Source organism: Rattus norvegicus, chromosome 5, assembly GCF_036323735.1.
Source record: "Rattus norvegicus strain BN/NHsdMcwi chromosome 5, GRCr8, whole genome shotgun sequence".
In the NCBI taxonomy this organism is placed as follows: Eukaryota; Metazoa; Chordata; class Mammalia; order Rodentia; family Muridae; genus Rattus; species Rattus norvegicus.
In genome coordinates this window covers 131,429,467-131,451,363 of record NC_086023.1, presented here as the reverse complement: position 1 = coordinate 131,451,363, position 21,897 = coordinate 131,429,467, and the positions used below count along the sequence as shown (strand labels likewise).

General features: G+C 38.0%; 1 protein-coding gene across 1 annotated transcript in view; it reads right to left on the bottom strand.

The window, feature by feature from the left end:
* Window positions 1-21,897, bottom strand: part of Agbl4 (AGBL carboxypeptidase 4) — a 1,279,356-nt gene that overhangs the window by 311,543 nt on the left and 945,916 nt on the right.

Here is a 21,897-nt window from a genome sequence, read left to right as displayed (position 1 = left end):
CTGGAGAAAATCTGGCCAATAGGTTTGGCTAAATTGTTATATTAATTTAATAATGACAGAAAAGTACATCAACTGCAAGAAACAATCCGGAGATGAGTTTTTGAAAGCCTTGCAATTCAAAATTATCCATTGCAGCCATGCAAAATGATATGTCATCTCCAGAATGTCACTTGTATGCTTTTAGCCTTCCCTAGATGTCTCCTGACAATCTCCAGAGAAGGACAGTCAGTAGCAATTATTATTATTTCCACGGTTCTGATATGGGCCATACACATACATTATCCCATTTAATATGCATACAAATCCCATGAGGTCAGTATTGTTATCTTTATTTTATGGAGGAAAGAACTGATGCTCTGAGAAACTATTTTATCCAAAAATCATATCAAGAGAAAATGGTGACAATATGAAATAATATTTTGATTCTAAAATCTCTACTGAACCTTTTCTTCTTCTATTATCCTCATTTTCAGTTATAAAATTTTATTTTTCTGTCCCCAATAGTACTGAGTGGGTAATGGTGATAGCATATCAATCATTTTCACCAAGAGCAAATTCCTGTATTGCTCTAACCTGTCTTCATCAATTTCTTTCTTGATATTTTAGAGCAGAGCATAGAGGATATACGCATTATCCATGATACACCACCAATTCCTTAGCTTCTAGGAATTTCATGTCCATGAATATGGATCACACCTTGCCTCAACTCAATATTAGCTCCATACTGACTTACCAAGCACAGGAAGTGCTATGGCATAAACTAGAAACTAGATAGTGAGTAACAACCTTTTCCCATATGTGAGAATATTATTGCTTTCAGTCATTAAATATAATTCTTGCTTTTATGACAAATTTAAAGGCTCTTATAGTTTATGTTAGAATAGAATGATGAACAATGATACACAAGTATGGCCCTTAAAAGGTATGTTGCCTGAATGCATGTCTATTTATCATGTATGTCTTGCCCTGGAGTCAGAAGTGGGTTTCAGATACTCTGGGACAGGTAGTTGTAACTGCCAGGCAGGTGTTGACAATTGAACCTTAGTTCTCTGGAAAAGCAGTAAATGTTCTTAACCATGAAGACATTCTCCAGCCCCAAATATGACTATTTTAAAAGAAATAACTGAACTTCATCTAGTAAAACTTTTGCCCTTTGAACTTTTTGCCAGTCTAAATAAGCTAGACCATCCTCATATATCTTGAGATTAAGGGGAACTTCCTTGGAGGTGTGAGAAAAGGTAAATAGATATGAAGTAACCAAAGAGACCATATTTCATCATCATCATCATCATCATCATCATCATCATCATCATCATCACTGCCAGCACCACCACCACCACTACCACCACCACCACCACCACCACCACCACCACCACCACCACCACCACCACCACCACCATCATCACCACCCCACCCCATCATCTTCATCAAGATAGCCAAGTGAGTCCCTAGTGTCTCATGAAAGATTCCCATTCCCTGGCTTCCACATCCTATACAGTCATCTATCTCAAGAAATAGGGCTGATTTATATAACTGATAGGATATGATCCATGATACTCTAAGACTTGGGTATCTACTCTGCTCTATCTTAGATTAGTCACACTGAAGGAAGTCAGTTCACATGTAACAGTAGAGAAGCCTATGTGGCAAGACATTCACAGAAACAACTGACAATGGTTTGTTTCTATTTTATGGGGACTGTGCATATCACTATGCTCATCACTTTAAATCGAGCATATTTGGTTTTCATAATAGACTACACAAGTATTGTGACCATTTGCTAATTTACAAATGGTTAAATAGAAATATGGCATAGCCAAGCTTTTAAAAACTCAAAACGCTAGTGGAATGGGTAGATTTATACACACAACACACACACACACCAGCACCAGCACCAGCACCACCATCACCTCCAACAACAACAACAACAATTACTATTACTACTACTTCCACAACTACCACCCAGATAAAATTATAAAACTCAAGATTTTCCTCATCCTTCAAATATTTGTAAGTCATGACGGGCTGGTATGACTCCAGCTGCACTGCTTCAAAATGTGTAGCTTTAGAAGTATACAAAAGATATAGATCCTGATCTTCCATAGGTGCCGAGAAAGACCTATTATTGCACACTTTTAGACTATGGTTTTAGACCTCTCACACTGAAATCCACAGGAGCCAATTTTCTTGTAAAACTAGATAAACTTATTTTCCTCAGAAAACCCATCATGACGACCTGTTGTCATTAATAGAGCTTCTGTTTTAGACATTACATTTCTGTTCTGAAATTAATAACATGTTAAGTGTTTTATTATCATAGCTATGTCACTAAACATACATTTCATCTTTATCAGCTAGGTAGTACCATCTGTGGTAGTTTGAATGAGAAATGTTCCTTATAGCATCCAGCATTTGAACACCTGATTCCCAGTTGGTGACACTGGTTTGGGGAGGTTTAAAAGGTTGTGATCTGGCTAGAGGAATTGTATCAATAAAGGCAGACTTCGAGCATTTAAAGACTCACTCCACTTCTGGTTCTTTACATTTTGAGTTCTCTTCTCTGGTTCATGCTTACGGTTCAAGATGTAAGCTCGCAGTTTGCTCCTTTAGCCCGCCTACTACCATACTTACTCACTGTGATGGCACTGGATTTGCATCCTTCTGGAACCCATATGTCCAAATAAGCATTTCCCTCTTTCTCTCTTTGTTTTTATTAGTTATTTTATTTATTTATATTTCAAACATTGTCCCCCTTCCAAGTTTCCCCTCCACAAGCCCCTGATCCCCTTCTCCCTCCCCCTGCCTCTATGAGGGTATTCCTCTGCCCACCCACCCACTCCTGCCTCTGTGGCCCCTCTGTGTTCCCCTATCCTCGGTCATCAAGCCTCCACAGGACCAAGGGCTCCCCTTCCAGTGATGCCAGATAAGGTAATCCTCTGCTACATATCCAGCTGTAGCCATGGGTAACCCATGTGTACTCTTTGGTTGGTGGTTTAGTCCCTGGGAGCATTGGGGGCTTTGGTTGGTTGATACTGTTGTTCTTCCTATGAGGTTGCAAATCCCTTCAATTCCTACAGTCCTTGTCCTAACTTCCCCATTGGGGTCTCGACACTCAGTCCAATGATTGGCTGTGTACATCCACATCTGTATTTGTCAGGCTCTGGCAAAGCCTCTCAGGGAACAGCTATACCAAGTCTCCTGTCTGTAAGTACTTTGTGCAATCAGCAATAGTGTCTGGGTTTGGTGTCAGCAGATTGGATGGATCCCTATATGGGGTAGTCTCTGAGTGGCCTTTCCTTCAGTTTCTGCTCCACTCTTTGTCCTTGCATTTCCTTTTGACAGGAGAAATTCTGGATAATATTTTTGAGGTGGGTGGGTAGCCCCGTTCATCAACTAGGGGCTGGGCCTATCCACTGGATATAGTTTCTATCTCCCCTTTGTTGGGAATTTTAGCTAAAGTCCTCCCTGTTAGGTCCTGGGAACCTTTTGGGTCCCTGGCATCTGGGACTTTCTAGTGGGTACCCCCAGTTCCCCAACCCCCACTGCTACACATCTACTTTCAAATTCCTGACCCTCTATACTTCTCCCCTATCTCCTCCCACCCTTCCCCCTCCCCCTCTTCTATCCCTCACAGATCTCTCTTTCCCTCTACTTTCCAGCAATTATTCTCTTCCCCCAGCTAAATAATACTGTGGCATCCACACTTTGGTGTGACTCATATGGTCTGTGAGTTGTAATGTAAGTATTGTGAGCTTCTTTTTGGCTGATATCCACTTATCAGTGAGTATATACCATATGTGTTCTCTTGTGATTGTGTTGCCTCACTCAGAGTGATATTTTTTAGTTCCATCCATTTGCCTAAGAATTTCATGAAGCCGTTGTTTTTAATAGCTAAGTAGCAAAATGTACCACATTTTCTGTATACATCCCTCTGTTGAGGGACATCTGGATTGTTTCCAACTTCTGGGTATTATAAATAAGGCTGCTATGAACATAGTGGAGCAGGTGTCCTTGTTATATGTTGGGGCATCTTTTGGGTATATGCCTAGGAGTGGTATAGCTGGGTCCTCAGGTAGAACAATTTCATATTTTCAGAGGAACTGCCAGACAGATTTCCAGAGTGATTGTACCAGCTTGCAATCCCACCAGCAATGGAGGAGTGTTCCCCTTTCTCCACATCCTCACCAGCATCTGCTGTCAGCTGAGTTTTTGATCTTAGCCATTCTGACTGGTGTGAGGTGGAATTTCAGGGTTGTTTTAATTTGCATTTCCCTGATGACTAAGGATGTTGAACATTTCTTTAGGTTCTTCTTGGCCATTCAAGCTCCCTCAGTTGAGAATTCTATTCTTAGCTGTGTACCCCATTCTAATAGGGTTATTTGGTTCTCTGGAATCTAACGTCTTGTGTTTTTTGTATATATTTGATATTAGCCCTCTATAGGATGTAGGATAGGTAAAGATCTTTTCCTAATCTGTAGGCTGTCATTTTGTCTGGATGACAGTATCCTTTGCCTTATAGAAGCTGTTTAATTTTAAGAGATCCCATTTCTGATTCCTCAGTTGAGAATTCTCTGTTTAGCTCTGTACCCCATCTTTTAATAGGATTATTTGGTTCTCTATTCTCGAACTTCTTGAGTTCTTTGTATATTTTGAATATTAGCCCTCTATGGGATGTAGGGTTGGTAAAAATTTTCTCCCAATCTGTGGATTGTCGTCTTGTCCTGTTGATAGTGTTCTTTGCCTTACAGAAGCTTTGCAATTTTATGAGGTCCCATTTGTCAATTCTTGATCTTAGAGCAGACCCCATTGGTGTTCTGTTCAGGAAAATTTTCCCTGTGCCACTTTGTTCAATGTTCTTCCCCACTTTCTATTCTATTAGATTCATTGTGTCTGGTTTTATGTGGAGGTCCTTGATCCACTTGGACTTGAGCTTTGTAGAAGGAGGTAAGAATGGATCAATTTTCACTCTTCTGCACGCTGACTGCCAGTTGAACCAGCACCATTTGTTGAAAATGCTGTCTTTTTTCCACTGGATGCTTTTAGCTACTTTGTTAAAGATCAAGTGACCATAGGTGTGTTGGGTTTGTTTCTGGGTCTTCAATTCTATTCTGTTGATCTACCTGTCTGTCTCTGTACCAATACAGTGGTTTTTTTTTTCTATGATTGCTCTGTAGTATAGCTTGAGGATAGGGATGGCGATTCCCCCAGAAGTTCTTTTATTGTTGAGGATGGTTTTGGCTATCCTGGGTTTTTTGTTATTCTAGATGAATTTAAGAATTACTCTTTCTATCGCTGTGAAGAATTGAGTTGGAATTTGATGGGGATTGCATTATCTGTAGATTGCTTTAGGTAAGATGGCCATTTTTACTATGCCAATCCTGCCAATCTATGAGCATGGGAGATCTTTCTATCTTCTGAGATCTTCAATTTCTTTCTTCAAAGACTTGAAGTTCTTGTTTTACAGATCTTTCGCTTGCTTGGTTAGCATCACAGCAAGATAATTCATATTGTTTATGACTATTGTAAGGGTGTTGTGTGCCCACTTATCCTTTGAGTAAAAGAAAGCTATTGATTTGTTTGAATTAATTTTGTATCCAGACACTTTGCTGAAATTGTTTATCAGCTGTTGAAGTTCTCTGGTGGAATTTTTTGGGTCATTTTGCATACTTTCATATCATCTGCAAATTGTGATATTTTGACTTCCTCTTTTCCAATGTATATCCATTTGATCTCCTTTTGTTGCCTAATTGCTCTGGCTAGAACTTCAAATATTATATTGAATAGTAGAGGGAGAATGGGCAGCCTTGTCTTGTCCATGATTTTAGTGGGATTGCTTCAAGTTTCTCTTCATTTAGTTTGATGTTGGCCATTGGCTTGCTTGATATTGCTTTTAGTATATTTAAACATGGACCTTGAATTCCTGTTCTCTTTAATACTTTTAGTATGAACTGTTATTATATTCTGTCAAAGGCTTTTTCAGCATCTAATGAGATGATCATTTGGTTTTTTTCTTTGAGTTTGTTTATATATTTGATTATGTTGATGGATTTCCATATATTGAACCATCCCTGTACTGGGATGAAGCCTACTTGATCATGGTGAATGATCATTCTGATGTGCTCTTGGATTTAGTTTGAGAAAATTTTATTGAGTAATTTTGCATCAATTCATGAGGGAAATTGTTCTGAAGTTCTTTTTCTTTGTTGGGTCTTTGTGTGACTTAGGTATTAGTGTAACTATGGCTTTATAGAATATATTAGGCAGTATTCTTTCTGTTTCTATTTTATGAAATACTCTGAGAAGTATTCGTATTAGATATTCTTTGAAGGTCTGATAGAGTTATGCACTAAAACCATCTGTTCCTGGGGATTTTTTTGGTCGGGAGACTTTTAATGACTGCTTCTATTTCCTTACGGGTTATGTGACTGTTTAGATGTTTTATCTGATACTGTTTTAATTTTGGTGCTTTGTATCTGTCTAGAAAATCATCCATTTCCTTCTATAGTTACCCTTGTCATGGTTTTTCAGCATAGCAATAGAAAAGTAATCAACACGCCCTCTGTATCTGACAGAAAACTAAGCTCCAAGACAGTGAAATGACCTTTATGAAAACATGGATCCCAGGAACAGTAGGATCAGTTAATGCAGAAGTGGTTAGCTCCCTGTAGGATGGCAGTATCCCTAGGCAGGTGGTTCTGGGGTGTGTAAGAAAGCTAGCTAAGTGTAAGCCTATGAGTGAGTGAGGCAGAGTAGCTATTAAAAAGTTTTCTTCTGTGGTTCCCACCTTGAGTTCTTACTCTGATGGATTATGATATGGAAGAATGAGCCAGTTAATCCCTTTCTCCCCAGATTGCTTTTTATCAGAGTGTTTTATCCTAGCAACTTAAAGAAGACTAGAACAGACATTGGCACCAAAATAGTTGGAGAAGTTGCTGTGTTAGATCTTACCATGTGGATTTTTGACTTTGAACTATTTTGTTGGAAGATTATTGAGGTTTTTGGAGCTTTATACTAGAAAAGTTGGTGAGTGTTCAGAGTTTAATAAACTGTTGTGGGAAACTAGAAGATAACTCAAAGAAAAAGATGGACTATGAAAGTCTGTCTCATGAGTTTACAGAAGCAAGCAAGGACTAAGAACTGAATCAGCTTCAATTCATGTAATATTTCGACTGACAATTTTTTGTGTGTTGGCCATGTTGTGTCTGAATGATTAACCAAACCATGATCAACCAAACCAAACCAAATTAAATCAAACCAAACCAGCCAACCAAACAATCAACCAACCAACCAACCAACCAACCAACCAACCAAACAAACAAACAAACAAAAAACAGTACCAATGAGGAGAAACCTGTACTTCACTGGCACAATAGGTTACTAGTGAACTGGTGCTGAAAAATCAGATACAATTAATAAGAGATAAGCACCATTAAGGTGAAATCTTCCAGAACGTATTTCCTTAGGGCCAGCATACATAAGTTGTGGTCTAGAGGGGTGAAGGCTCTGTCTCAAGCTGGCACCTGAACTTGGCAATGTGTAAGAGTTGCTTACATGGTACTGGTTTCGAAGCCATGAAGTCTATATTACTGATGTGTCGTGGAAGGAAACTGAGGCTGGCTACTTTGTGGCAGAATTAGGGTCACTACAGAATGGCCATGAGAAGATAGTGGTGAAGATGAAGCTTCAGCTACACTGGAGACACCAAGAGAGATCCTATAACTATAGGACAACAATCAAGGCCAGTGACTCTGAGGGTGGAGTCAGTCTTAGACCAAAAGATTATGTGTGCTGTGGATGGCAGAACTGAAGAAGTGTCGTTACCCAAGCCCAAAAATATTATGAATGAGTCTCAGATACTGGACACTGAGCTATGCGATCTTGCTTCATATTACTAAATTTGGGTTTTGCTCAAGTGTGATTGTTTTGTACACTGGTTCTTCCCTTTTTGGATAAGAAGATTTAACTATCTTATTTTAAAGGAGCCCAATGGTAAAATGATGTGGTAAATATTAAAAAAATGAATCTCTACCATCCCACACTCTATCTGGCTCCAGTGAGCCACATGGCATCTGCAGGGTATTTTCATCTCAGTCAGCCAACTATCTCACTGGCAAGCTCCCAATCTCTACCCCATGTTGCTGCTGGCTACTGTCTGAGTCCCGCATCAACCTCTCCATCCATCTAGCTCCCCAGCCAGGTCGCTGCTATGCCAGTTTCATACAGAGACCGCCTATCTCACGGCTCTCTTACTGTGGACTCTGCTCACATTCCCAGCATCTGCCCGCTGTGGTTATAGTTTCAACTCCCAGTTACCCGTTAAAATCAATAAGCTTGTAATTTGGCTATCAGATCTAAATCTTAAATTCTCAGTCCACAAAATATCCACATAATAAACTCACAACCAATTGATAATGATATAAACCACCCACCTAGATAAATTAACCTATAAAAATCCATCCCTTAGAAAATATTCATAACTACTGTGGCCATTGAAGGCCACACAGATCTCAGTTGTCCTCCTCCTCCTCCATCTTGGTTCTTCCCTCTCTTGGTTTCTCTCTCCTTTCAAAAACTCTGTCCCCGTCATACTTTTTACTGTCCAATCACAGGCCTTGTTTTATCTTGTGCCTGCCCCCCTTTAATTTCAACCACAGTAAAAGAACTTGGATTTTTCAAACAAACAAACAAACAAACAAAAACAAAAAAACATTGGTTTTTAAAGTATTGAGCTTAATTTTTTTTTTAAATTTGGACTCTTTTATATTAGAATATAAACTGAGATCTTGGAGACAAAGAATGAAAGGTTATGACTTAAAGTAATATAATGTTATATTTAACATTAACTGTCAACTTTATATAAGCAACCTAGAATCACCTAAAAATGAGTAATTGTTTTATTAGGTTGATATATGGGCATATCTATCAAATACTGTCTTAATTCTTAATTGATTTAGGATAGCTTTGTCCAAGGTAGGCAATACTATCCAAAAAACAGGTGGTCTTGAGCTGAGGGCCCACTCAATATGGGGAATTGATTCCTAATATTGTAAACTTGGCCAACTATTCCTGGTCACAGAGGTCATAGACCCTGGGTGTAACCTGCAACTGCCATTTTCTAAACTGATAAAATTTCTAACTGTTTTCTAAATGCATATCCTCATTTTCATAGTGTAGCTTTCACAGAACTTTCATTTTTGCAGCAGCTGGAAACCATTGTAGAAATCCTCAACTGGTCAAAATGCACAAAATAAGTGACATGGGGTGCCAAACCCCAAATGGTATATTTGTACCATTTGTACAATGTAACCAAACCCTACATCAAAGGCTCGGGGAATATCAAGGAAGAGGAGGAAGAAAGTAGTAAGAGTCAGAGGACTAGGATGTTGTGAGCTAGTGTCTTTTGGACATGACAGAGAAGCTAAAACTCATGATATACTAATAATATAGTTGTCTAAAGAAGACCTGAACAATGACAACATCGGTATGTGACAATGTAGGTAGGGGTAATTGCTCAAGTCTTACAAATAGATGAAGAGCTATAGGCAATGGCTAACAAAAGTGGGAGAATCCATTTTCTCTCTAGGACTATGGACCTTATTCTCCTACAGGTGATCTCCTACAGGTGATCCAATCCCACACATGTACATATGACCACTAGATGAATTCAGTAGATTGTACACGAGGTCATGCATTTGAGGGGCAAGGCAGAAGGGAATTTGGAGGGATGAGAGTGAGAGGTAGAAATGATATAAATTAAGCACTCATATTTGGAATTCTAAAAAATTAAAACTTTAAAAACAACAAAAAAAGTGAAGTTTAGTCAAGCATGAGCCTATAAGTGAGTGAGTCAGCTAGTGAACCAGACTGAGGCAGCAAGCAGCATTCCTCCAAGACTCTTGTTTGGAGTTCCTGTCTTGACTTCCTTCATGGTGGGTATGACCTAGAAGTATAACCAAATAAACCCCTTTCTCCCTAGTTGCTTTTGATTACATGTAAATGAACATGAAATATTCATTTTTTATCACAACAGAAGATAACAAAGAATATGGTAGGATAAATCCACACATGTACTGTTCTCAAACATTCTAATCTGATGTATTGGCTTAGCTAGGCTACTGAGATAGTCATGTATGATGTCCTAAGATCTTGGGCTATTTCCAACCAATGTCAGGTCTCAACTTACCTCCATTTTCAGAAGTAGTGTTTAATATCTAATACTCAGCCAATTGGCAAAATAGATATACATATTTTAAAATGATTTTAAAGTGATTTAGTTGCAGAATAAGAAGCCACGCGAAAATGCTGGGACTTCTGAGAACAATTTTCCTGCTTTTCCCTATTGAACTAGAATTTGTGATGATGTAGTTTTCACATGTGGCCTGGGAATAGATTCAACACCGAGCACATTGAGTTCGGAGAAGAAAAACAGACCCTGTCCGTTAAGCCCTATATCAAGATGCATAAAATGTCAGCTTTATTTCTGGATTATTCATTTACATGAACCAATGAATTGTCTATTTTTGCTAAAGCTAATTTAGAATGGAATTGAAGAGTTCTACTTACAAGGTTTCTGTGACTTAATTTTAGGTTTTGTGCCTTGAATTCTAGTTTTTTTAGACCTGGCACCTGTGTAATGGCCACTCTCTCCAGGCCCTTCATACCTCTTTTCCTTATTCTCATGGTAATTTTCATATTGTATCCTTCCTATAGTTCAGCCCATCAAATGTGAATGTTTGAAAATGTGACCCCTGAGCATTTGTCTTCAACCCCCTCAGTTGAGTCCTGGGATCTGGCATTCGATTGACTTTCTCAAACAAATATCTACATGTGGACCATTCGGTTTGTCCCTGAGGGATTATACAAACAAACCTGACATGCTCTCCCAGTTCTTTTTGTTTTTTGTTTTCTTGTTTTTGTATTTCTCAGATTCTGAAGTTTCTTATTACATTAAATTGTAAAGGTATATGAGGACTTATGTAAGTCAGACCAGCCTCAAACTTACTTATTTGTGGTCTTTACAGCTTTGATAAACACCATGAGCAAAAGCAAACTGGGGAGGAAATAGTTCGTTTTGCTTATACTTCCTCCATCAAAGGAAGTCTAGGCAGGAACTCAAGTCAGTGTGGGAGGCAGGAGCTAATGCAGAGGCAATGGAAGGCTTTTGCTTAGTAGCTACCTCTTCATGGCTTACTTAGCCTGCTTTCTCATAGCACTCAGGACCACATCCCAGGGCTAGTAGAGCCCACAGGGATATGAGACTTTCCACATTGATCTCCCATACAGAAAATGACCTGAAGACCTGTCTACAGGCCAGTTTGATGGAGCCATCTTCATGGTTAGGATTCCGACTTCCCAGATAACCCTAACTTGTGTCAAGTTGTCATAAAAACTAGCCAGAACACATACCATGTAACCAAGGATGGCCTTGAACTCCAGATTCTCCTGCTTCTACCTCCCAACTACTGGGCTTGCAGGCATGCTGTACCACAGTCACTGGATTCTGGAATGTAATAGTCTGAGTAACACACAAAGCCGCTGTTTTCTCTTGTTGACATAAAAGATGGAGGTTGGTGGATAGAGGTGTAAGTATAAATTGTTGCAATGGTTTTTTTTTGTTTTTTTTTTTAGAAAACGAGTTGGTAATAAACCACAATAATTCTTTAAACATTAATGTTTTAGGCCCAATAATTCCGTTTCTGAAGTAATTTGCATAAAAAGTTATGCAAAAGAAGTAAGATTTTACTTAACCTACTTTTATTAGAATATATGAATTATACATAATAATTGGTTTCCTTATATCTCCAGGCACATATGCAATGTATTTTGATCATATTCACCCCTTGTTGCCTTCTCTTACCCCCTTCCCCTGTCCTGATCCTTTTCTCTAGGCAGCTAGTTTCCGTTCTTCTTTCACGGCATGTTTGTTGTTTATTTGTTTTGATGACTCAGCTATTTTAACTAGAGTTCCTTATATGCACATGGGTGAGCCCCCCTGGGCAACTTACCAGTGACTAAACCACTGAAGAAAATGTTTCAGGGTTGGGGATTTAGCGCTTGCCTACCTAGGGCAAGGCCCTGGGTTCGGTCCCCAGCTCCGAAAAAAAAGGAAAAAAAAAAAAAAAAGAAAGAAAATGTTTCACCATCTCCTAGCAATCATTAATTACCTATAAATCTTCAGAGAGTAGGGGCTCATGAGTCCCGATTATGGTAGAATTATTTATAAGAGTAAAATGTCAGCAAGTGACACAATGTAGGAAACAACACTTATTTGTTTGATAAATCAGGATATACACAAAGGAGGACATAGTAGCCCCTTAAAGTGTGTATTACTTTGAAATGCTTATTGAATGCTCACAGACCTAGTGATTCCATCCCTAGTAATCTATTAGGGCCAGATTCTCAATATAGACAGATGTATACCTAGGTTGAAAAATTAGTCATAAGATTGAGGAACTAGAATAAAGTTAAATATCAGGCAATACTGGCATGAGAAAGTACTTCTCCTGTTATAATAAGTAAAAAATTCCAGATAAAATCGTATATCCTATATAGTTTTATCTATGTAAATAATATGCATGCACAGGGAAAAGAAAAGAAGTAAATACATTGAAATACTTAATAGTTATTGCCTCAGGGATACAGCTGATATTTTCATTTTTGTTCTGTGTTTCTCAGATTTTGTTCCAGGGACGTGTAAAAAATTTTTTTAAACAGAAAAAGTGGTTATAAAAAGATGGTAAGTATGTAAAATACATAGCAACATGAAGATTGTTTATGAAAAATAATGCTAAGTGAAAAAAGATGTATATGAAAACTTACTGTGATTGCAATTATGTAAATATGTTTCTGCACAGAGACAAGAACTGAAAAGGAAAATGTAGAAATAGAATTAGGGCTCATATTGTGCTAGGGCTGTGGATTAGGAGTAATTTATTTTTCTTCTCTAAAGATGTTCTTGAAGCCACTTTTAATGACGTGGATGCATTTTTAAAAACATCTCTGCTGTGTTCCACTCTGCTGTCTGCTCAGCTTCACTGGTCTGTGGCTCGGGAACTGGCTCTGTGGTGAGAGCAGGTAGAAGCTTCACATTTCTTTGTTCTTCAAAGGTCGAGTTTACATGTGAGGGACTTAAGTTGGAGAGAAACCCCAAAGTTGTCATGCAATGGCCAGCAGGTTTGGCCTATCAGTATTTAACATAACACATTTTTAAAAAGTTAGGAGAGGAAAAATAACTTTATAGACATTTTTCTCCCGGACATTTCTGTGACACATAAAAAAAATCAAATGTTTCTTCATGATGCAGCTCAACTGAGGAATTCCTTTTGACTATGATGTCCTTGACAGTATAGAGTTTCCTTGGATCTAGCAAAATAGGTGTGTTGGCTTTCTGTCTGAGAAAGATGAATAAGGTCTAATTACATCCTCAAATTGCAATTGTATCTAACAGCAGGAAAGGATTTAGCATCACAGAGTTCTGAAAAAATATATAAGAATACATGCCCATGTGGTTGGGTGCACAAGTGATCTCTGAGATGTGATACAAAAAGTATAAGCAATGAAAGGAAGACAAGCACCAGGGGAGATGGCTAAGTAGATTAGCGCTGACCATGTGAACATTAGGACCTGAGCTTGGACCCTAGAAGCCAACCAAAGCCAGTATGGTGGCTTGCCTCAGAAATCCCAGCGCTCTAGGCAGTGGAGGATAAGATGGGGAACTGGCAGACTTTTCTTTTCCCTGGTGCCTTGTCAATAAATGAGCTGCAAGCTCAGCAAAGAGACTCTGTCTCAGAAACTAGGGGAGAGAAAACACACACACACACACACACACACACACACACACACACACACACACATGAGTTAGACTTCATCAAAACAAACAAAAATATTTCAAAGAACAGTATTGAGAAAGTAAAACAAACCAGCCAACAAAAAAAATAAATAAATAAAACACAGATTATAAACAAAAATAACCACAAATTCTTAATCTGATAAAGTTGCACCCAAATCTATACATGTAGAAATACATAAAATCCAACAACTAAGAAATAAAATGGAAACTACAACCCAATTAAAATGGGAAGAGTAAACAGTACAGGCCTTTCTCCAAGAAAATTAGACACGTTTTATAAGCTCATGAAAATATAGTCAACATTATTAGACACTAAGGAAAACTCATATTTAAATCACAGTAAAATATTATTTTATACCCAACAGCATGACAATAATAAAAAGATATGACAAGTGTTGGAGACAGTGTGACACACTATGCTATAGCTAGGGCTGTGAAATGATGGATTCATAAAACTGTTTTGTCATTTTCCCAAAATGTTTATTCTAAAGTTTAATATATTAGCAGTGATTCTATTCATAGGTACATGCTCAAAAAAAAAAAAAAAAAACAAAAAACCAAAAAACCAAAAAACCAAAAAAACAAAAACCTGAAAATCTAAGTCTACCTAAAACCTTGACACAAATGTCTATAGAAGTATATTTAAAATGACTTCAAATGAAACCAACTCCACATTCCCATGGACAAATGGATGGAAATGTGGTGGATAAACTTACACAAACCATTATGCAGCAACAAAAAGCAGTATCATTCCGATACATGTGTGTGTTACATCATGAGTGAAGCTTGATGAAGTTACATAAATAACAAATAAAAAAGCCAGTCACAAAGTCCATGCATGGTATGATACCACTGGTTTGAAATATGTAGAATGGGCAAGTTCTAGAGACAGGAGTATATTACTGGTTGCTAAGATATGCGGTAAAAAAGAAACAGGAAATGACCACCAGTTGGATACGTAGTTTGTGATTATAATCTGGAAGGAGATGGTGATGACTATGAACATACAAATCACTACCAAAAGGGTGAAATTCATGATGCATGACTTATATCCAAATAAAGTTTCCCTTTACAAAGCTCTGGCCAGCACTTTTAATGCAATTGTGGGAATATTAAAATCTTTGGAGAAGTACAACAAAAATATGTTAGTCATGTCCAAACATTTCAGTTGTCTTCATGTGCATACCTTGCCCCTTGAGAATATTATATATCTGCATCTGGTGAATTTAGGAACTACCAGGTGACTTACTTTGATTAAGGGCATTTGGAAAGAAGTGGCTACTTCTATGAGTTGATAAGGGTCGATACACATCTCTACCTTCCTCGCTGCCTGATGGCCAGTGAGGCAAGTGCTTGCAATTCCATAAAATACCTCTAGTACCTAATATTTCTGCATGAGTTGAAGAGCCTCCAATTGCTAATAGCTGAAAATCTAGCCCAAGGGCTTCCTTTGAACACTGAGAAATACCATGTCCATATACTGCAGACTGGAGATGTCAAAGGCATAGATAGCAATTCTACCGACTTTCAAAAGGAACTTTCTGAGGCTATTTTCCACATTGACTTCAGTGTTCACCATCAGGCTATGAACTAGTCCCTCTGTGACAACCTGCTTGGTGCTGAAGTTTTTCTCAATAATTCTCATTCTGGTAATTTTCCTAAAAAATAACAAGAGGCACACGATAATCTTTATATATGAATGCTCAGGCAGAGCCTGATTGACTAGTTGCTGTATAAGCTAAGGCAGGAAGATTGCAAATTTAAAGGCTTCCTGGGTCGCTGAATGAGTTTATGATACACCTTTGTCACTTAGTAATATACTGTTTCAAAATATAAAATAAAACATGAAAAAGATCAGTGAAAGAGAATATATATACATGCTTGAGGTTTTAGGTTCGATTTTTACTATTCCATCAATCAATCAGTCAGTCAATCAACTCCACTGAAGTGGCATATACAATTAAATAATTAAATAAGCGATAAGTGGCATATACAATTAAATAATTAAATAGAGTATTAAAATCCTATGGCATGACTTTAAGCTCTGTGACATTCTCAGAAAATATTTGATAACAAAGGATTTTCATGCTACTCAAATCAAGAGGGTTTATGTAGTGTATTCTCATTTTATTTTAAAGTTACCTTTGTATTTGTATACTCACATACAAAATAATGTTTTTGAAGTCTGTTAAAGGTTTTATTTAGCAAAACAATGCTTCCTTATCTTTTTACAGAGGAGGCAGAGGAGGCTATGAAGAATGAGATTTCTACAACCAGAAAAAGAAATTACAGCTGGGCTCCTGAGTCAAAAGACAAAATGAATTCATGCTTTAATAAATTCTTTTATTTTTATCATATTGAATGTTGGATATATTTGATAACATATGAAGAAGTAGTAGCCACACCATTCTGCTCCATCGTGAGAGATGTATCCTATCCTCTGAGAAAACCATAAATGCAGCAGGGTGAGTACTTCTCAGGTTACTGGTCTAGAAGCAGGGGGCAGCCAGTGGGGCTGCTTCCTGTGGGATGAGGGACAAGGTGACCTGGAGCAAATGGAGATCAGAGAACATTGTGCTTAGAGTAGAGATCCTGGGTGGGGCTTTCCTGCGATGGAAGGTAAGAAGGCTGCTTGGAACTCTCCAGAGAGAGCACCCGTGCATCTCAGACCTAGGAAGGTGAGGGCTAGAGATTCTGGGACAAGACACACATCAACTTTTTCTTTGGATCTGCTGTATTCCCCAGGTCATACTCTGAAAATGTGGGGAAAAAAACGGCAGAAAACACCAGAGAGAGAGAGAGAGAGAGAGAGAGAGAGAGAGAGAGAGAGAGAGAGAGAGAGAGAGAGCTGAGCACAGGAACATTGGGAATGAGGAGAAAACTAGAAAATGCCCTTTCCCAAGTGATCCTCCAAATTAAAATTTCAAAAGACATGAAAAAAAACAATAAATGATAAAAATGATGCTAAACAGTTGGAATTTGCATTCCTCACAGATGAAATTGATTTTATAGAGCAGAGATTTTAAAAGCATGTTAAAGATGTTCTGAGAAACCAATGAAGATGCTAAACAGCATAGAAATCATGGAGCAGAATAGGCAGAAATAAAACAAGAACAGGTGGATATGAACAAAGTTAGAAGCATTGAAAATGGAAAACACACAGTTATTAAAATATTTCAAGATAGAAAAAAACAGGCTAGATATGGCCAAAAAGTGAATTCATATATTAAAATTGCTTGCAACACACTCAACGCAGTTGGAGTCAAATGAAGAAAGTAATGACAATCGGATTAATGTCTTTCTTACTTTCATGTTGTTGTGAGAAAGCACCAGGACCAAAAGCAACTAATGGGTGGAAGAGTTTTATTTTAGTTCATGGTTACAGTGGGATATATAGGAATTAAATGGTGGGTGACATAGCTGCAAGAGAGGCTTAGATCTTCAGCCACAGACTTGAAGGAGAGAGAGCAAGCTGGAAGTAAAAGTAAGTGTTGAATCCTTAGAGCTCTCCCCCAAGTCTTTCCCTAGGGAGGTTCCAACTCAAGTGACTTCTAAAAGAGCCACAAACTGTAAACCAAATACCAAAGCCTAGGGGGACATTTCACATTCAAATGAGCACAGTTAAGAACAATGGATGGCTTTAGAGAGAATCCAACATTTGTTTAGTAGGGATTCTTAAAGCACAGAATCAAAGGTATGGTAGAGTAGGCCAATATTAGAAGGTACAATTTGCTAATAATTTTTCAAAGAAAAGATGAGTTTTCCATTTTTCAAGAAAGATTGATTTTTTTTAGCATAGCAACTACAGGACAAATAAAAATAAATTCAATCCCAGACACATGAATTAAAAAAGTCAGACCATTAAGATTAAAAATGAGTCTTGAAACCGACCCAAGAAAAATAGGTTCCTTAAATTATATAACAGCAGACATCTCATCAGCAACTTTAACATGAAGAGACAGTGAATAAAATCTTCAAAGTGCTGGGGAAATTCCTCAAATTAGAACTGGTATCTAGGCAAATTATCACTCTAGGGAGAAGCCAAAATAAGGATAGTACTGAGCAATAGGATTGTCCAGGGACGCTCATTAGAAAAACGTTACAGCCGTGCTTTAGTGCAGTCACACAGAGAAGGATTGCAGCTCACTATAAAAGGAATTCATAAGCCATGTGGGGAAAGCCAGTGGCTAACACTAACTGAAAATCTTCTCTCTTTTTATAAAAGGTTAAAAGTTAAAAGTCTAAACAAAAATGACGAGGCGGTGACAGCGCAGTGTGTACGAGGTGGCAGGGACCTACCAAGGCACTGGTTGAGGATGAAAGGAATTCTGAAGGACTTAAGTTTGTAAGAAAAGTTACAGAACATACCCACAGGGTAATCAGCTAAGGCCAGAGAGAAAATCTATAGCAGCCAGATCTGCAGAGGAGATGGAAAAGGCAGGTTGACAACAACCTTTAAGACAAATTAAAAAGCAGAAGGCAGGGAAGCTTCTCAGGAGGCCAAGGCTTGGTTATAAATTCAAGGTTTGCCAGGGCCACAGAATGAGTTCAAGGTCAACCTGGACAAGTTGGTAAGACCCTGCCTCAAAACAAAAAGCAAAACAAGAAAAAGAGAGTAGGAGCTGTGATGTAATGGCAGCTACATGCTTAGCAATGGTATTGTGTTCAATTCCTAGTAAGGTTTAAAAAAAATTAAACTGGGCAGGTCAAAGAAAACACATGATAGAGTGGAAGCTCAAGTATGGGAGAAGAAATACATTCAAATGTATGATTATAGTTGAATTATTATGACTGTACTATATGTTGAGTTATTAATGTGTATGTGAGCATATGGGTTACAGTGTATAAGCAGAGGTCAGAGATCAACTTCATTGTATGGGCTCTCTCCTTCTGTCTTTACATAGTATACTAGTCAGGATTATTGTTGCTGTGATAAAACACCATTTCCAAGAGCAACTTGGTAAAAAAAAAAAAGCATTATTTGGCTTACATATCCTGAATCAGAATCCACAGAGGGAAGCCAAAACAGGAGCTCAAACCAGGTAGGAATGTGGGAGGCTGCTTCAGGTCATGGAGGAGTCTGCCTATTGGCTTACTTGCTCATGACTTGCTCAACCTGCTTTCATCTATTACCCATGGACCACCATACAATGTACCCTCTCATAATGATCACTAATTAAGGAAATGCTCTGTAGGCTTGGCTACAGCCCAGTTTTATGGAGTATTTTCTTCACTGAGGTTCCCTCCCCTCAGATGATTCTAACTTCTATCAAGGCCACATAAAAAGTAGACAGAGCTCATAGATTTCAGGGTTCAAACTCAGGTTGACAGATTTGAGGAGCAAGTGCCTTTACCAGATGAAATGACTCATTGGTTCACCAACGGATTAAATTGTTACAACATAGATTTGGCTTAATATAGTATAGAATCTATAATTACAACTTTCAAAAGCTAAGGATGTCTTCCAATTAGTTACAAAATAATATTAAATTTATCATTTATTGAAATCAATCATTGGAGAGTTGTTGAAAAGACACACACACACACACACACACAAACACACACACACACACACACACACACACACACACACACACACACACACTTAAGAAAATAAACAGGTTCTGCACCTAGGAAAACTAGTGCAATGGAAATATACTTGTCACAAGACGGAGTTAGGATGGGCTGTTGCCATGTGCTTCTGAGACAATGGATTATTCATATGTAAATTTAAAAATAATTAAGTTCCTGGCTGATAGTGTATTAAAAAATTAGTCATTGATGAGACAAAGCAAAGGCTCAGATAGAACACAAGGAATTATCCAACATTAGACGTACATAATAATCTCTCTCTCTCTCAGCCTGGCCTCAAACTCACAGTGATTCAACTGTCTCCACCTTGGAAGTACTGTGATTAAAAGCTATGCATATGTATATGCTGTTGTTACAAGTTCGTTTTGGAGACAGTCTTATTCTGTATCTTAGACTGGCTTTGAATCTCCTACCCCAGCCTCAAAATTCTAGGGTTACAGATGTAAACCATTATACCTGGTTTAGGAAAATGTTATAGTCATGCTGGAAAGGATTTAAGTTACAAAATAGCTCTTAAAGCAAGAGATTGATAAACTTAACATTGAATTTACAATACCCTTCCACATATGAAAACATATCACATACAAAAGCAGTCATAAAAAAGTACAAGTCACATTCTGGGACATTTGCAGAAAATATAAGGGATATATTCAGAATAATGAACTGTTAACCAGTAAGACAGACTAACCCAATAGTCTATACTCAAAGGATATGACAAGTCATAGAAGAATTCAAAGTAGCAACAAGCAGACAAAAAGATAATCTACCTGACCAGTAGCCAGGGATTTACATGACAGCCACACTGGGACACCATTTTATGTTCATCATGTTCACTGGCAAAATTGTGTCCTACAGATCTGGTGTTGAGTTGGAGAAAGGGAAACTCATAAACTCTGTTGGTGGAAGAATAGATTTTCTGGACTAGAGAACAGTGCTCATTAGTCAGCAAATTTGATTCATCTAATTGGTAATTCCTCTCCTAAGTAATATGCCTAGGAGAAATTCTCATCTTTATATACAAGGAGACATACACAATTATCTGTGGTTGGAAAAAGCTATAAATGATATAAATTATTGTCAATGAAATGGAAAAGTTACAATCCCATCCATTGTGTGTGGACTACTATACAACAACTAAAATGAGTGTACCAGAACCTTGTGTATCAGCATGAATGAATCCACACAATATAATGTATGGAAGTGATAATGGAATATGGCTTTTTTTCCAATGTGAGATTTAAAGGAGATTTAGAGGATTGGCAATACAACAACATATTGTTTAATGCATGGATATTGAGAGATATTAAATACAGTGGTGGTTAATTAGAAAAATCAAGGAGAAATACTAAAAAGTTTTAATTACATCTCTTTTTAAAAATAGGATCTCTGGCATAAATGGTATAATGCTGATATGATTATATCTCTATTTGTTTCTGTATATTAGGAATTATTCACAACATAGAAATACAAGTTCGAAAAAATATATTACAGATTGCCACGATGCTTATGGAAAGGTGCTTACTAACCTTTCCAAGACAAAGCACATGTGGTAATACCTGTCTGGCCCACTGGAGTCCAGGTTAAACCCTGGGGAGTATTTCACAACACGGAAGCAGAGCCCGCTTTAATATAACAGTATGCCACATATATCTTGGGAAGTGCTGACCTAGAAGATATTCTGTTTTCATCTAGGAGGAGGGATAATTATAAACCACTCAAACTCTGGCAGTGCAGAGACACTTGCAATCCCACAGCTGTCTAAAAGGAGCATACTGGAATGCACAAGTGCTCTGTTTAAATCTGTGTAGTAGCAATTAGGAGCAGTCAAAGCTAGCACAAAAGACATGCAGTTTACTAGTCTAAAAATGCCATTTTAAAACAGCTGAAGACTTATCTAGAACCCTCTACAGTACATATGCAGGCATCACACCAAGAGACCAGATGTGATGGGATGTGGATAGTCGATCTGGATAGTGCATGCGTACTTGAGAAAAACTTTTACAACAGGAGTGTCCCTAAATAGGATGGGACAGGGTTATTCACGGAGCTCTATCTTGAAGAGGAAATAGCAGGTCACTCAAGGGAGTTCTGTTGGCCCAGTTATGAAATTGTTAAACATATACAAATGTTAATCCTAGAAGTCTAGATGCAGCTTATTCTACAGGAAATATTAACCAGTTTTCAATCATTCCCACCCAGGCATGGTAGAACACACTTATATGTCATACCAACATTTGGGAGTTGGAACCATGAGGATCAGGAGTTCAGGGTCATCCCCAGCAGCACAGAAAGTTCAAGATCAGTCTGGATTACATGAGACACAGTCACAGAATTAACAACAGCGGTCTCTACACTCATTCTTCTGATGCCTCCAGTCAAAGAGCTATGTCACAAGAAATATGTCACCCGAAATGCATACGTGCACCTCATGTTAGGGCTCATATACATATACATAT